The sequence below is a fragment of the Stegostoma tigrinum genome, chromosome 10 (genome assembly GCF_030684315.1).
Source record: "Stegostoma tigrinum isolate sSteTig4 chromosome 10, sSteTig4.hap1, whole genome shotgun sequence".
In the NCBI taxonomy this organism is placed as follows: Eukaryota; Metazoa; Chordata; class Chondrichthyes; order Orectolobiformes; family Stegostomatidae; genus Stegostoma; species Stegostoma tigrinum.
Genome location: NC_081363.1, coordinates 39,003,938 through 39,023,110, shown reverse-complemented (window position 1 = coordinate 39,023,110; position 19,173 = coordinate 39,003,938). Strand labels below are relative to the sequence as shown.

Sequence of the window (19,173 nt, the reverse complement as noted above, 5' to 3'; positions counted from 1 at the left end):
CATTGAAAAGGTCTAATAAAACTGGATACAAAAGACGGGTTATAGGGGTAATGAAGGAGCTAGGAACAAAATCGGAATTTTAGGGCTTCATTCACCTGTTTGAGGTGCAAACATTCTGCAAATCCTTCATGATGTTTTCAATAAGCCTATTTTTGAAAGATTTCCATACAGTCATCCCCCTACAGTTTTTTTCTAAAAAAAAATCACTCCAGGCTTACAATCCATTAGCAATTTACATGCCATAAATAATGCAATCTGATTTGGATAATAAACTTTAAATTGTTGAGAATAAATGTTCATTTGATCCAATTTCCATTTCTAGGCTGTTACTCAACTGCTCCATCCCCACTGGAACCAGTTCTATTGCAGCAGACTGAATCCAACCTCGAGTGTTATCCAATCTTATTAAATAGCTGCTTTTTCTCAAAAAAAAAGACTTGCTTAAAATAATTGGGGACTAAAAAATTCCTAACATGCTGCTATTCATTACAGTACTAGGTTCTCTCCAGCTAATATAATTAATAAGTTTGAGAATAAAATATTAAAATTTCACCAAAAAGTCTTCAGTGAAAATGATCAGAAGCTCTACAGCTTCACAGGTAATTCTCAAAAAGAATCCAAACTGGGATTTTCAATTGACGCTTCTTGGGTTTTACAGATAGAACAACTTTCAAATTACAATGGAGTTTAGCAAGGACTGGAGTAAAATTATTATTTCAAAAAGGAAAAATGTCTCTTGTGCCATACTTACAAGATGCATATATGGAATTAAACATTCTGCCAAAATTAATAGCTAGGGACTGAACTTATAAAGTGCAGGCAAAACATCAAATGGATATAATTACCTCTGAAGTACAATGAACACAGCATTGAGTAAAACAGCTTTAACCCATGCCCTATTATTTCATGCTAGTTGATCAGTCTGATTAATAAATGGATATGGAAAACATCTTATTTCAATCTGGGATCATACATTACTGTGCAGTCGCAAGTGGGTTAGAGTACAGATATGAAGATGCATCACCATTTTCTAAGACTTAACTTTGTTTTGTTTTGTTTTATTTCAACTTACAGGATAAGCATCTCAAAAAAGGTCATCTGCCATAAGGTAACAGTTATGAACTAACCCTGCATTAGTTTCAGACCAGGTTTGAAAGTGTAGCTGAATATCACTGGAAAATTCCTCACAGTGGTTTGACGAACATCATCCCATTACTCATTTAGGTTACGACTGGTCAATGTGTCATAGAAGTTTTAATATAAATAAATTTAACTTGCCTAAACTTTAAGGTTTAAAGTACCACTGATTTTAGCCGTCAGAAATACACATTACACAGTCTTGCAGTTTACAAGGGTACCCCATTCAGAGTGGCATTCACTAGCCAAATGCTGAATGTTTAAATAGATTATCTGTGGTGAATGTTACACTGTAGGTAAGTTAACCATTATAAATAAAACTTCTGGACAGTTCTGTATAGAACTTTTAGCTGCAAGCCATTATCACTAACAAATTCATTATGTTTGGACATTAACAGTAGTTCGAAGAGATCTTGCACAAAAAATCAAATTGATTATTGGATCTTACAGTGAATTATAAAAGATCCATTATGAAATTAGGAACGAACAAACTACTTCAGGATTGCTAATGATTCCAATGGAACTCTAAACAAACAAATGCATCAAGCACTAATATGGAAAGGGAACTGAAAAGCAAAGCAACAAGTTTCAATAAAATCAGTTGCATTAAATTAACCTTCACCCTCTCAGGTGAAAATTCTGCACAAATCTGGACCAGAGTTATGCAAAACCTCTAGAATTAAATACATCTTTCTGCGATTGAACACAAAACAACTTAATCTGCTCAACTGATTACAAAAGCATCGAAATTGCCTCAGGTAGTTGGTACACAAATAGTAGCCAGCAAACCTTCCAAATTTTGGTTCCCAGAGGATTGCATAATCACAGACAGAATGTAGAGAGTTTTTCCTCATGACTCTATAAGGCAATAAAATGCCAAACCTTTCTTCACACAATTTGTGAACCTCAGCTAAATGATGAATTTACTAGCGGGTTTAATCCAACGGGAACAAACAGCTGTCTGAAACGATTTGATATTTACAAAGAAAGTATTAAATGCTGACCACTGCTATATTTCCTTTCAGATGATAGTACTTCAGCATTATGACCTCACGGAAATAGTGAAATTCACTATGTTTGCCATAAACAATCATTGATGTGACCTTACCTATACTCCAACCAAAGCAGCACAAAACTATGAACAAAGTCCACAGACATAAAGCCTTTAGGATATCACTGGTTGGAATGGTTATTCTGGAAATGTGGATAATAGTTCAAATATTGTAGATGGGAGTTAACAAGTGAACAAGTACATTAATCTCCTAATTGTCTTCCATGGACTTACAAATCATGTACTGTGCTCTAACTGAATCATTTGTTGGATATAGATTATCCATCTGAAGCATCAGACATGTGTGTTGAACTGCATTATTTAATTAATTTCAGTAATGCCACATTTACATATAGGCCATAACTATTATACCATATGGTTATAACTTTGCTATAAATCGGATATTGCCCACAGCTGAATCATTCGGGAGTGTTTCTGAAAATTCCAACAGACGAACAAGGGAAGAGAACAGGAAATTGGAATAAAAGCCCAAGATCGACCAGGACCTTGTACTGTCCATTCTTGCTTCTACTTCTATGGTCTTAAAAGCTGACAACCCTGTTACGACTCACTTAATAGCACACTGGAAATCAAATCCCACTACTCCCAAAGACATCACAAAAATGAAAGGTTTTTTTAAAACATTTGCAAAGTTCCCCATGTATGTGACCTTCAGACCTAGATTAATAGAAAGCATGAACTAGTTTTCTGTATTTAACAATTTATTACAAGTAATTAGACTTAAGTTACAGGTAAACAGTTATAAACAGACAGCACACTATTAATTAGATCACCAATGCCCTTACAAACTCCTTCTTATACACACAGACAGACAGAATAAAATAGCTTATGGACAAAGGGGAATGACTGGAAAGATGGTTCCATAATCTTTGTTCCCATTCTATTTTTGGGATAATTCTTATGATTTCTCTGCTGGCCAACATGTTGCTTCAGGCATCTCTCCATATACATCCACTGCTGGTAAGAAACAAGGTTGGTTCATCCATTAAAGATTTACCAGTTAAAAGTCACAGTTACAACAGCAATTGCAGGAAAGATAAGTTGGTTTTCTTTGGGTTTACACTGAGTTTTAACTGCAGAGAACAGAGAGACTGTTTCCAAGGAGGGGAAGAAATAGACACAAAAATGTATTTCTGGCAAAGAATTTTCTCAATATATCTTTTTCTCATCTCCAAGCTGTTCAGACACCTGAGAACCAATCACACAACTGACAGGTGTAAAACTCTAATTTATAACTGGCCACTATTCCATAGACCAATCAGCTTCTTGCTCCCAGCAAAAACTGCATCAGTAATGTTCTCAGCTGCAAATCATCTGTAACTTAAACGTCAATTGCTGCTTGTTCAAATGATACCTGCAACCAATGCCAGGTTACTTGACTTTCAAACACTGGTCTTAAAACAGTTCTGTCCCATTTTAGTCCACAGTCCTCAAAAGCAAAAAAAAAGGTTCAAAAACAGCTACACCATTAAATAAAGTCTGTGACTTAGCCCACCATTTGAATATAGCATAATACTCACTACTTTTGCTTCCCATTTTTTTTAACGCATATACAAAATTCAGAGGGAAACCATAATCAAATTATTTCCTGAACTCACTCTTCCTTTGAGTCTCAAACTCTTTCTTATCACTGAATCTTTAACAAGTTAAATTCCACTAATACAGACAGGTGAGATATAACTGATGAACTACTATCAAGCATATTAATGAGGTTGCCATGGTGTCATCTGGCTCATTTCCACAGGATAACTCTACTCCTTATTGAGAGTGAATTATTTTGGATGTTCTTGCCATGCGACATTATTCCAGAGTCTGAGACAACTGCAGTATCCTTCAGATAAGAGTTGAATGAACTCTATAATCCCACATGCTAGTACACCCTACAGAGAAGAATGTTTGGCATTCGATGTAAATCCTGAAGTCAGACTCTAGTCATAACTGAAGGTATACTCAAGATAAAAATATTCACCACAAATATCAATTCAGGATGCTACTCCTAGAAACAGTGGGATGTCTTTCAGTCCATTATACCTAAACTAGCAGGAGTTCTTCCACTGTTGTTATCAACACCATTCTGATAAAATCGATAATGCAAAATAGAATTACGCCAGTACATATCATACAAATGTTGACTCTATGATCATAGATCATTATAACACAAAACGACACCAATTTTTCTGCGAGACATACAAATGTTTGGGTGTGAATTACAGGCTTACATCACACAAAGAAATCATGAATCAATAACAGCTCTAAAGAAACTACACAATTCCCAAAGTCCAACCCTAATTCAAGCTTAATATGTAGTTAACTGATTTTTAGAAGTCAGAAGTCACACGACACCAGGTTATAGTCTGACAAGTTTATTTGAAATCACAAGCTTTTGAAGCACCGCTCCTTTGTCAGGTGAAGTCTACTTTGACAGCTCGCACTTTCAAATAAACCTGTTGGACTATAACCTGGTATTGTGTGATTTTTGACTTGGTCCACTCCAGTCCAATACCAGCACCTCCACATCACGAATTTTAAAAGAATCGCATAATATTCATAACTTTCGAGCGCTAAAGAATTTACCAAACACTCTGAACACTTAAATGGTAACCTTCCAAGAGACCAACAAGTTGGGGAAAACAAAAAGCTGCTAGCAAATGACTTCTATAATACTTTGGGCACTATCTCATAGGGGCCTGAAAGAGATACTGGACAATGGCAAGATTTGTTGCAGAGTCATTATGGAAAGTCCCGTTATGCCTCTTGAGTTCACAAGCAGCTTGCTCCATCTTTATCCATTTGCTAAATGGCAAGGCGGGTTTCTTGCCGGGCTGCTGGAGTTGCCACTTTAGGGGGATGAGAGATAGCTAAACACTTTATTAACAGCATTAATATTTGTTAACACTTACCTTGATAATATTTACCTTCTTATCATATCAAAATGCACCAAATGTGCTAGACTTCAAGAGTTCTCTAATCCCTGGTACTTGGTGACCTCAGGTCACTAGTAGTTGTGAGGTGCCTCTGTGTTGCTCAGCACCAAATATCATCTCAGGGCATTATCCATGAGCAGCCCTCATCCACAGCCAATGGCATCCAAAATTTGACCTCCCCACACAATCCTTTGAGCACCCCTCTAAGCCACTTGCAGAACACTTAGGGTTTTATTATAGGGTGCATGACAACTAGCATTGAAAGGCTGCAGCAAAGATGTGTGTGTGCAGGAACAAGCACACTGTTCGCAGATTAGACTAGGTCACATCTTAGGACAAAGTGTAGAACTGGATAAACACAGCAGGCCAAGCAGCATCATAGGAGCAGGAAAGCTGATGTTTCGGGCCTAGATGCTTCTTCGGAACGGTGCTGATGCTGCTTGGCCTGCTGTGTTCATCCAGCTCTACACCTTGTTATCTCAGATTCTCCAGCATCTGCAGTTCCTACTATCTCTGAAACATTTTAGGTTTGTTTGCTTATTTGGTTAACACCAGCACACATGCTTGCAGTATTCAGGCCATGCCAAACCAGGTAGCTTGTTGTCACTTCAGTATTAACATGCTCTTTTGCACAGTCATAGATTCAGGCTACTTGTGTGTAGAGATCTATTGGTGGGGGAGAAGGGCTGCTGGACATCGTACTTTATGGCACATCAGGGCATACCTACAGCAAATGCCAGCTGCCCAGGCTGAAAACATGTTTATTAAACCGAATGACCTTGTCAGAAAGTAGGTGAAAGTCCTCAGTCCATCAAAGGGAGAGGGGTAGACTGTCTGCTAGGGCATCCCACACACACAGTCCAAGGCCTTGGCTACTGTCAGGAGACATTTCTGACTACAGTACAGGGAGTGGGTGAACAGGCAGTGCTGCAGCACAAGTAATCAAGGGAATTGTCTATTGGGGAGCTGCAAACACCACAGTCAGGCGCTATTCAATAAAGTCAGTCAGAGTTCTGGGGCAATTACAGTTCAGGGGCTATTTGTTAATTGTTGCAGGGGGTAAAGGGGAGGCACATATCAGGGTGGAGAAGACGGCAGTGATGGCAGGGGGGTACTTGAGGCATTGGAATAGCAGAAGGCATGGCAGGCCACAGGAGGGGGAATTATTGTCAGTGACCACTGCCATGGCATCCACAGGGGAGAGTCTAGAGGGATGTTAGCACTGATCGAAGAGGAGGACACAGTTTAAATATGGTGGGTCTCTACATCAGTATGGGGTGAATGGGGGATGCATGAAAATCGGCTGTTGGGGTACAGCAAGATCTAAGTAGAGACTCTGGAGAGGGGAGTAGGTGTACTTGATGAACAGGTGGAGCTCAATGCTAATGGTGTCTATCATATGCTACTTACCCTGCCTTCAATTGCTGTTCAATAAATGTGAAATGCAACTGGAAAATGGCTGGGATAATGCCTGGGCTGAATGCAGTCACCCACAGGCGAAAGCACAGGATCCATACCAGCTGGACGCCAGAACACTGAAGGTGGCAAATTCATGAAGAATGTGCTTGCAAGCCCCAGTTACATTTCATGTGCAATTATTTCCTTGCCTATTTATAATGCATGAAGACCTAACATGCTTACATTTCAGCTGGTGATTTGCACCATGCTACTGGCATTTGTAAATCTGACACTGTCATCTCAAAGATGCAGAAGTCAGCATCAAGACCTCAAATGAAATCAATACTGTACAAGAACATCTTATTGCTTGAGGATGCTGTGGGAGGGCAACATTCATCATACGCCACGAAAATATGACAAAGGACTGTACTGAATGTAATTAAAAATGGAATGGTTGATGTAGGTCTAGGAAGGGAAGGGGTCAGAGTGCAACTGAGACTCCCTTTTAAATATAAAAATTGTTAGTTATTCAGCCAGCATCACACCTTCACCAGATTGGCGCACAGGCTGCAAACAGGACCGTGGTGGAACATGTGATGGGGCTGCTGAAGATACACTTCCAGGGCGTCTGGGGTTCCTCCAGTGTAGTCCGGACACAGCACGTTATATCATCCTGCTATAGTGCGCTCTGCAGGCAATGAGGCGATATGATGGATGCTGGGGAAACCGGAACTGCTTCTCAGAGAAGAAATGAGAGTGGCATATGGTAATATTGGTCTACAGTTGGATGAGAAGTGGACACCACAGGGGCCGGGTACTGAGACAAAAATAGAAGTTTTCCCCGAAAGGTTTAGCAGGCCTGGCAGCACCTGCAAAGAAAAAGTCAGAGTTAACGTTTCGGGTCTGGTGACCTTTCCCCAGGTGAGCCCCTCCCGTTCTGAGGAAGGGTCCCCGGACCCAGAAACATTACCTCTGATTTTTTTTTTCTTCACGGATGCTGCCAGACTTGCTGAGCTTTTCCAACAACTTCTGTTTTTGTTCTTGACTTGTAGCATCTGCAGTTTTTGGGGTTTTTTTTTGTTTAGCTACTGAGACAAGTTTGGTAAGATACTTGTGGGTGAGTATGGTGGACTATTGCTTGAAGAGACACTATCATCAGCCATTAAATGATGCGAAACAGCGGAGCCTAATTTTGCTGCCTACAAAGTGAGTATCATCTTCATAAAGATCCTATTATTAAACACTTCAGCCTCCTAATCCGTCTTGGAATGTAACAGATACAGCGTAACACCTTGCTAGGCCTCCTGGTGGAAAATTCTCCAAAGAACTCAGCACAACTGCATGGGTCTCCTCCCGGTGGTCCGGTTTCCTCCCACAGTCCAATGATGTGCAAGTTAGGCAGATTGGCCATGCTAAATTGCCCATAACACCCAGGGATATGCAAGTTAGTTGGATTAGCCGTAGGAAATTCAGGGATAGGGTGGGGGTGGGAGTCTGGGTGGGATATTCTTTGAAGAGTCGGTGTGGACCTATTAGGCTGATGGCATGTTTCCACAACATGGGGATTCTATGATGACTGGCACTTAACCAAGGAAAGTAATACTTAACCTTCTGTGTCAGTAAATCTCATTATATAAAAAGGATTGTTAAACATTTTGTTTATCTGGACCAACTTTTTTTTAAAAATCAAAACTTGTGCCACATGTCCTGATTTATCCTGTTCTAAGAATATAAAGTCAGAGCAATAAGCATCCGTTGTTTGAAAATACCAGTTCTGCATTAACTTCAACATTATAGGCAGAATTTGAATAGTGGGAGGCTTTTAAGGAGAGGTTGATTAGGGTGCAGGAGAGACATGTTCCTGTGAAAATGAGGAATAGAAAAGGCAAGATTAGGGAACCATGGATGACAGGTGAAATTGTGAGACTAGCCAAGAGAAAAAAACGAAGCATACATGAGGTCTAGGTGACTGAAGACAGACGAAGATTTGCAAGAATATCGGGAATGTACAGCGAATCTGAAACGAGGGATTAAGAGGGCTAAGAGAGGACATGAGATATTGCTGGCAAACATGGTTAAGGAAAATCCCAAAGCCTTTTATTCATATATAAAGAGCAAGAGGGTAACTAGAGAAAGGATTGGCCCACTTAAGGACAAAGAAGGAAAGTTATGCACTGATTCAGAGAAAATGGGTGACATTCTTAATGAGTACTTTGCATCGGTATTCACCGAGGAGAGGGACATGACGGATGTTGAAGTTAGGGATAGATGTTTGCTTACTCTAGGTCAAGTTGACACAAGGAAGGAATAAGTGTTAGGTATCCTAAAAGACATTAAGGTGGACAAGTCCCCAGGTCCGGATGGTATCTATCCCAGGTTTATGAGGGAAGCAAGAGAGGAAATAAGCCGGGGCCTTAACAGATATCTTTGCAGTGTCCTTAGACACGGGTGAGGTCCCGGAGGACTGGAGACTTGCTAATGTTGTCCCCTTGTTTAAGAAGGGCAGCAAGGGTAATCCAGGTAATTATCGACCGGTGAGCCTGACGTCAGTGGTAGGGAAGCTACTGGAGAAGATACTGAGGGATAGGATCTATTCCCATTTGGAAGAAAATGGGCTTATCAGTGATAGGCAACATGGTTTTGTGCAGGGAATGTCATGTCTTACCAACTTAATAGAATTCTTTGATGACGTGACAAAGTTGATTGATGAGGGAAAGGCGGTAGATGTCATATGCATGGACTTCAGTAAGGCGTTTGATAAGGTCCCCCATGGCAGGCTGATGGAGAAAGTGAAGTCACATGGGGTCCAGCGTGTACTAGCTAGATGGATAAAAAAAACTGGCTGGGCAACAGGAGACAGAGGGTAGTAGTAGAAGGGAGTTTCTTAAATTGGAGACCTGTGACCAGTGGTGTTCCACAGGGATCTGAGCTGGGACCACTGTTGTTCGTGATATATGTAAATGATCTGGAGGAAGGTGTAGGTGGTCTGATCAGCAGGTTTGCTGATGACACTAAGATTGGTGGAGTAGCTGATAGTGAAGGGGACTGTCAGAGATTACAGCAGAATATAGATAGAATGGAGAGTTAGGCAGATAAATGGCAGATGGAGTTCAATCCAGGCAAATGTGAGGTGATGCATTTTGGAAGATCAAATTCAAGGGCGAACCATACAGTAAATGGAAAAGTCCTAGGGAAAATTGATGAACAGACAGATCTGGGTGTTCAGGTCCATTGTTCCCTGAAGGTGACAACACAGCTCAATAGAGTGGTCAAAAAGGCATATGGCATGCTTTCCTTCATTGGGCGGGGTATTGAGTACAAGAGTTGGCAGGTCATGTTGCAGTTGTATAGGACTTTGGTTCGGCCACATTTGGAGTACTGTGTGCGGTTCTGGTCGCCACATTACCAAAAGGATATGGATGCTTTGGAGAGGATGCAGAGGAGATTTACCAGGATGTTGCCTGGTATGGAGGGTGCTAGCTATGAAGAGAGGTTGAGTAGATTAGGATTATTTTCATTAGAAAGACAGAGATTGAGGGGGGACCTGATTGAGGTCTAAAAAAGCATGAGAGGTATAGACAGGGTGGATAGCAAAAAGCTTTTTCCCCCCAGAGTGGGGGACTCAATTACTAGAGGTCATGAGTTCAAAGTGAGAGGAGGAAAGTTTAAGGGAGATATGCGTGGAAAGTTCTTTACACAGAGGGTGGTGGGTGCCTAGAACACGTTGCCAGCGGAGCTGGTAGACGCAGACACGTTAGCGTCATTTAAGATATATTTGGACAGGTACATGGATGGGCAGGGAGCAAATGGACACAGACCGTTAGAAAATAGATGACAGGTTAGTCAGAGGATCTTGATCGGTGCAGGCTTGGAGGGCCGAAGGGCCTGTTTTTGTGCTGTAGGTTCTTTGTAGGTTTCTTTATTACAATAGCAAAGGTAAACACGCACCATTTAAATAAAAACTGCTTTCAGTTCACAAATGCGTGGTTCAAAATCATGTGAATTATAAGTCATGTCTACAAACAGGATAACGTAGCATGTCTTTTGTCCCACTTACTCCTATTATAGGGTCAGAGTCATATACAGTACTGTCAATTCAAATTGGACACCTCCCATACAATTTCTACTGGTGTAATACAGATTCCGAAGCAAGGCTCCAATACAGATTGAAGCTTCGAGCCACAAGCAAAAATGCACTTTATGGTACAGTACGCATGGGTCAGTTCCCTACGCTTTGTGGTCAATATTAGCTTCATTTATTCTTGGCGACAGGTGAAGAACTATAAAGTGAGAGATCCTTCAGTAGATCCTTGTGCGATAATTAAATGTTAACAGCAACACCACTGTTCTTGTACTCTTCTGAGAAGCAATTGCCTTGTTCTCAAATCCTCTCTGCCTCGAATGCTTCCTCAAATGAAACTGCAGTCATGCAAACTGATCGCTGATTTCAGTTAATGGGACTTCTTAAGTTTAGCTACCAAGCGTTCCATTCGGTTAGTCAACATCCCTATTTTAATTTCTCTCCATCTCAATAGTATAGTACCTCACTACATCAGAGATCAGAAACTCAATATGAGGAATAACACAAGGGAAATTTCTCAAGCCATCCCCCACTGAGTCAATATCACTACAATGCACATCAATTCCCAATGAATTGTTCATATATATGTACTTTGCTGTGCGATCTCAATGCAGAGGAATTCAAAGAAAGTTATTCAGGAGGTTTGCATATACCTGAACCGAATGCATTGTGCATCAGCTTAACAAGAGGTTGAGAGCTTGCTTAGCAATGACGTAAAAGGTATCACAAGAATACAAGTTATGTTGAATTGATATATTGAATTCAATTGATGTTGAATTGAATAGAATACATAATTCAAATCCACTGTTGTAAATACAGCCAGCTGTTTCTTTAGTCTCATTTGCCTGTTTTTGTTCCCCCCTTCTTACCCCCTCCCCCCAAATCTCTTTAATATTGTCCTGATCTGGCTCTTCAAGATTTCCTGTAGCCTGCACAGTGACCTCTCTCAGACTCGGATTTCCACAATTGTTTGAAAGTCAAAAACATTATAAAATTTCTAGTGGCTGGAGAAAATTGCTTTGCTGACTGCTGCTGGAAAGCCAGACTTCCACTGCCAGCTGTAATTGCTATATTACCCACAACTAACCATAGTTTCATACAGCGCAGAAAATGGCCCTTCAGCTTATTGAGTCTACACCGACAATAACTACAACTAAAAGTGCACTCATTCCAATTTCCTGCACTTGTCCAATATCTCTGAATGTTATGATATTTGAAGTTCTCATCTAAATATTTTTTAAAGGCTGTAAGTTTCCCAGCCTCCAACACCTACCCAGGCAGCGCATTCCTGACTCCCTCTGCTCAATGAGTGAAAGTTTTTCCCAAATCCCCACTGAATTTCCTGTCACTTCGCCTAAAATTATGCCATCTCGTGACTGACCCCTCAACCAAGAGAAACAGGTACTTGCTATGTACCGTGATAATATACCTCCTGATCTTATACAAATCAATCACATTCCCTGTCAGTCTTCTCTGCTCTAAAGAAAACTATCCAAGCCTACCTAATGTCTCCTTCTAGCTCAATTTCTCCATCCCAGGCAACATCCTGGTGCACCTCCTCTGTACTCACTCCAATGCCATCGCTTCCTTACTGCAGTGCGGTGACCAAAACAGTATGCTGCACTGCAGCTGTTGGCCTAACCAATGCTCTCTACAACTGTAATATTACCACCTCGCTCTTATATTCTCTGCCACAACTGATGAAAGCAAGTGTCCCCATATGCCATCTCAACTATTCTATTCATGTATTCTGCCAACTTCAGGTATCTGTGAATAATTACCCCAAAATCCTCTGTTCCTCTCAGCTACCCACTGTCTTACCATTCATTTAATGCTCACTCATCTTATTTCTTCATCCAAAGTGCATCACATGGCATTTATCAGGGTTAAATGCCATCTGCCACTGGTCTGCCCATCTGACCAACCCTTGTATACTTTGCTGTAACCTACAACGGTTGTCTTCACTATTAATGACTCGACCAATCTTGGTATTGCCTGCAAATTTGCTTAACATTCCTCCCACATTTTCATCTGTATCATTTATGTATATAACAAACAATAAGGGTCCCAGTGCTGATCCCTGTGGTACATTGATGGACACTGGCCTCCATCACTCAAACAGCCTACCATTACCTTTTATGTCTTATTACTATGCCAGTTTCTGATCCATCTCATCAAGTTTCCTTCAGTTCCATGTGTTTTAGCTTTCTCAATCCATCTCCCATGTGGGAACTTGTCAAAAGTTTTGTTAACATCCACATAAACTACATCAACTGAACTTCCCTCATCCACACACGATCAAGTTTTCTAACAAATTTGTTAGGCACGATCTCCCTCTGACAAAGCCATGCTGACTATCACTGATCAACCCATGCCTTTCCAAGTGGGTATTAATTTGCTCCTTCAGCATTTTCACCAACAGTTTCCCTATTACTGATGTGAGACTCATCGGTTAGTAATTTACTGGTTCATCTCTATCACATTTCTTAAAAAAATGGAGCCATATTTGCTGTCCTCCAGTCCTCTGGCACTTCCACCCCACTGTGGCCAGAAAGGAACTAAAAATTTGTGCCAATTAAAAACCATATCAAATGATCCTGGGGAAGCCACCTCAATAAGGCTCTCTCCCCTTCTGGAGATTTCACATTCACCCCAGCTTCTAAGGCTGTCACCAGTGCTAGAATGTAAGTGGGATTGTCAATTCAGAACACTGCCAAGCATCACTAAAATGCTTCCTACAGCAACCAAGAGTGGAGAAAAAAAAAATCTAGACAGCACCCATTTTAGCAGTTTTTGTTATGCATTCTGGACAAGAAAATTAGTTATGGTAGTGACTGGTAGGCAAAGCTCTTCTCCTTTTGAAGAAAGTAGCAATGAGGAGAAAAGCAGGAAATGATCAGAAGAAATCATGTCAGATACAAGGCAAATATTTTTCCCTAGTTTCAGAGTTTGATCCATTACTCAGAAATAGTCTCACTGGTTACAGAGTTCAACAGTTATCAGTGAAATGTTGCAGTATAATTCAATGACACAGTCAACATCAACACATCAAAATCAGTACCACAGTCATGACACAGTTGGTGCAGCAATATTCCAGAATAGTGCAAACAATTTTCACTTTTCTTTCTTCTTCCCTTTCTCCTGAAGGGCACAATTCTCAGATGTAAGCAGTCTCCCATTACACCTCAATCAAATAACTATTCTTCATCTTGGAAACTCTTCAGCAAGCATCATGAGGCTATTTTATCTGGTTGTCACATTTGCCAAAGATTATAACTCAAGGAGAAGACTGGAATCTTTGACTTTCCCACCATCCACTACCAGCTCTTCTGGCCAGTTGTGGCATCCTGATAGGTACCTCAGTCAAGAATAACAAATTCAGCACTTGATAAAGTACCAATTGATAAAGTCCTTCTAAACTCTGGCGAAAAACAATTAGCAATTTCTCCCTATTCTAGGCTGCTTATATACTTCTCATAAAAGCTAGTTGTTCTTTTTACCCTTTTTTTTAAAAGCAAAATGTACCTTGCAACAATTTACCACTAACCAGTAGTGTCAACCAATTTGAAAAGTCTCAAACTTCTTGTCCTAACTGCATTTCAGTAAAGATTTAAGACATGAATCTTCCCCAAGCTATTGATGAAAAAAAATCCTAGCCATTTCAGAAGGTTCTATGACCCTAGTTTTTTTGGGAAATCAGTCCTAATAAAGCACAAGGGGCTGAGTGATCTTTTTAAATTTCTGTCATAACACCACAATACTGCATGCCACAACAGAAACTAAGTTTCAAATGTTTTCCAATTAATAGTGCACATTATTAAAAGAAAAACAGAACACCAAAGATCATGGAAAGAGGGAAATGGAAAGCAATGTTAAACGGTAAATTACAGTTGTTAATACTGTGATTTTCACAGATCAATCTGAATTGCTACAGCACAGCTTCTAAAATATGAGATATTCCTCATTTCATTTGTTTCCTTCCAATGTTCTCCCTCGAGTGTGACGGCACATTTCAAGATAAGGTTCCAGAGACATGAGCTGCTCTTCAGCATCTCAGTTAAAAAGTAACTTTTCAATCAGTAAGTCTAGTGAAGACTTTACTACTATGAACAAAAGCACATCCTGACCTTGCTGAACATTCACAAGCACCTCACCAAAGGACATTAGATAATGATAAAGTGAAAATTCCACAATTTTGTACATCAATCTCAAACTCTGTTGTTTTTAAGCAAATTACAATGCATCAGCCATCACTGCAACGGTGACCATATAACCACAATAGATATAGGAATGCGGTTGGGTTTTTTCCTGGAATGCACAGCACAGAACTATTCCACTAATTAAAGGTTTCGCTAAGTGTACACACAAGAAGTGTACACAGTACGTGCATGTAATATGAAATGTTCATTTCATGTGAAATAGTGAGAGAGTGAGAGAGCTCGCATATATGGTACTCACCACAGGAAAGAAGTAGACACCCCTGTTCTTTGAAATCATTTCTCCCTCCATTCTGGCACAAAAATACTATAAATTGTGTAAAAGCAACATAATCTAAAGTTTCCTTCAATATTGGTGACTGAAGATTTCTCAACAATTATGGTTTCCTCTTTTGTTGCTTATCCTTACGTACACTTCTTGCCAATTACAGCAAAAGTACCCTCACAAAGTAATTTAAGTCCCATTCCAGAGAACTGGATCTATATGCTGTCATTTGAGTGCAATGCTGCAATGTTTGCCGTTTTGTGTGTAAATGATCCCATGGCATCATTTGGCAAAAAGATAAGAAGTGCTCTCTGGTGCCTTAGTCAATATTTGCCTTTCAACTACTTTCACCAACACCATTGTTATTATATGGGATCTGTTGGGTGCAACTTGACGTCTGAATCTCTCCATATTACAACAGTACCTACATTTCAAAAGTCATTGGGTGTAAAACATTTAAGATATTCCACGATTGTGAAAGGTATTTATATATAGTTTCTTTCTTTACAAGAATAGGATCCAAAGATTAGGAAGGATTTTTAGTTTTTACGTCAGCTTTTAGCTAAAGAACCAGATTAAATCTTTGTTTAATCATGTTTTTTACACATCAGGTGAAAAACATTATTTTGGGAATTGTGACCAATGAATAATCTTCTTGCTCAACTTACTATTACTGACAGCTCTGTGAGATACTTCCAGTGACAACACTGTGTCTTGGACTTACAAGGAAAGAGGTTGAAATAAATTGAACAAACTAAACAGAAATTTAAAAGTTGCTCATACATACCAGACATGGATATTAAAATCCTACATGATAGTAGTTAGCAGATCTGGTTTTGCTTGTGTTTCACAAAATACACTGAAATATAAAGTGTATTGTTTTCCCATCTAATTAATAGAAGTAGACACATTCGGGTCTGAGCTGCCGCTCACAAGCACCATCTTTTACAGACTGCTACACTTCACATTCCCTGTGCACTAAAACCCAAGTTATGAAACTGAACAATCTATGTTCTTTCTATACAACTCAACAATATAACTACCGCAGACTCAAAAGCAAAGTACTGCAGATGGTGGCTATCTAAAATAACAGAGAATGCTTGAAACACCCAGCAGGTCTGGCAGTAGTCTGGAGATGGAAACAGGGTTGGCATTTCAGATGTGTGACCTTTCATCAATTCTGACGATAAAGGTCATTGACCTGAATAATTTATTCTGTTTCTCCCCCCAACAGATTCTGCCTGGCATCGTTGGTATTTCCAGCACTTTCTGTTTTTATTCTAAATGTAAACTAACCGCCGTCTTCCCAATAGATTAAACACACAATAAAACCCAGAGAGGTCCCAAGTTCAACACAACTTCATGCTGAGTTAGCAGATCATAGCAAGCAGTGAGATGTTGCAATCCAGCATCAGCGTCCCCAGGATTGAGAAGACAAAAAAAAAATTTCTGATCCTGATTGTTACCCAGCGACTCTGTGAGAATGTTTGGTAAACACAGAATAAAGCTCTGAAGAATACTGGAGTCAAATGAACATGTCACATAAACACTTTGGCTACAACAGCACGTCAGAGGCTAGGAATACTGCAGCAAGCACCTCACCTCCTGACTCCCCTAAGCCAAGGCCCAAATCAGGAGTATGATGGAATACTCCCCACTTGCCTGGATATGTGCAGCTCCAACAACACACATGAAGCTTGACACTATCCAGGACAAGGCAGCTCGCTTGATTGGCACTACATCCTCCACCATCAAAGCTCAGTAGCAGCAGTGTTTACTATCTTCAAGATGCACTGCAGCAATTTACCGACCATCCTTATTGAGGACCTTCCAAACACACAACCACTTCAACGTAGAAGGACAAGGACAGCAGATACATGGGAACCCCACTACTTACAAGTTCCCAGTGAAGCCACTTAACATTCTGACTTCAAAATATATTGCCATTCTTCAATGTTGCTGTGTCAAAATCCTGGAATTCCATCCCTAAGGCCATTGTGGATCAACCCACAGCACACGAAGTGCAGTGGATCAAGAAGGCAACTCACCACCACCTTCTCAAGGGCAACTAGGGACAGGTAGTAAATGCTGACCAGCCAGTGATGCCCAACGTCTCATAAGTGAACGAAAAAAACTGCACACTGTCTAATGTAGATTCAAATTTAAAGAATGACAACAGATAACTACTTAACATTTCTTTCCCTTCACCATCAGAAACAACAAAAACTTGGCCCCAACAAAAAGTGCCATCTTTCTGACTAAAATTGGCCATAGGGAAATCTGAAAGTTGTTCCAATATAGTGTTAGGATTCTCCACTAAATGGCATTTGGAACAAGATATCTGGGAATAGTAACCAAGGAATACTTTTTTCTGAATTGTGCAGTAATGCTGCAGAGAACTGTGGTACCTGTGGAACTCTACTTCAAGACAAGTCACCAGAGCTAGAAAAGAAAGAGAGGGGAGAATACAAAACTAGGGAAAACGTACCATTTAGTGAAATGAAACTTACTTCCTCCTGAAAATGTGTAAACTTAAAAAGATTGAGTTTTTGACCTTGACAAAACCTTTGGGGCTTCATTTCTTCCATCTTTACTTGTCAAATTCAGGAACAGGCAATCTGACCTGTACACATGGATCCTAATTCCATCATTAATCTTTGGATCAGCCAACATTAGTCATGTTCAAGTTTCATCCACTAGAGATTGACTATGTCAACAGTCAACTATTGACTGGAAAATTCAACGCCAACTTCTGATAAAAACTGAACTTACTAAGAGATCAGTAGCACCATCAAGCGTTTTGCTTGGAATTTTCCTTAAATGGCCTCTTCCAACACACACAAACCTATACTAATGCAAAGCATCAATACAGCCCACAGAGAAGGCAAAGTTTGAGAAGAGGGGAAAGATTTCTCGTGTTTGAATGTTCCAGATACCATTGTAACTTATGATCCATGACCCTGCCAAATTTTATTACACAGTAATGCTAATGATAAAACAAAATCGGACTTAATATGAGGAAAAACCAACAATAATTTTTAAAGATTGAACTTCAATGCAAGCATTTGCACCATGATCTCCAGCTCAGGTACTGTCTGTGGAACCAGATTGATTGACAACATTAAGCCCGTAAACAAAGCCGCAACAAATTTAATTGATCATTCAACACCTGAGACTATTTCCTGGCCTATCCACATATTTCAAACTCTCCTAACCCATATGAAAACCGAAACAAGAAGGATCTACAGGAAATCCACAATATGACAGGCAGTATTTATAGACGGAACTGAAGTGTTAATGATTGACAAAAAGGTCATTCTTCCTTTGTCATCACTGAGGCTGACTAGTCTGCTAAAGCCTTTAGCTTTTCAAATTTTGCTGATAAAAGAAATCTAGCACCGTAGCGAATAAAGTTTGTAGCAATCCCCAGTGCTAAATATATTTAAAACAGAACACAGAGCAACAGTAAAATGTAACTCTATTCAGAATGTTTCAGGCAGGGGGTGCAATGACAGAAGGAAGGAGGGACCACTTGTAAATTTTTTTCTTTGCCTTGGAGTATAAGTACTTTCATTCTACTTATATGGCTATTTTAGTTTTCATCTCAGGTCTTATTGTACCTATGCATACAGGATACAAACAACAAGTGCCTCTTCCCACCATTATTAAACTTGCAAGCAAAATGTTGTCAAATCTGTGTCATAAAGACTGGAGCTGTGTGCAGAGAGTTAATAGATTCTACTTGTTCTGGGAATGAACTGGATTCGGGATGAAGCAGAATCCTCAATTTATTTACAAGATCCAGCAACAACTCCATTAAAAAAGCAATCTCACAGGCTTGATAATTAGCAACTCCTTCCAAATAAAGCAAAAGGCCTTATGCAGAGAATTGGTTGATAATACAGGTGTCAAAGATTCTGAAGAGCGATGAAAAGGTATGTGACATGGGGATACATCTTCAGTGAGCAATGTAGGGCGATTTGGTGGGGGCACTGTCAGCTATCCTGCGGGAGGGGTAACAGGAGCAGACCTAACAACAAAGTGCCAGGCACAGGCTCCATGCAGAGCACCTCACTCAC

General features: G+C 40.0%; 1 protein-coding gene across 2 annotated transcripts in view; it reads right to left on the bottom strand.

The window, feature by feature from the left end:
* traf3 (TNF receptor-associated factor 3) overlaps positions 1-19,173 on the bottom strand; it is an 81,421-nt gene that overhangs the window by 60,970 nt on the left and 1,278 nt on the right. The gene's annotated exons all lie outside the window — the stretch shown is intronic.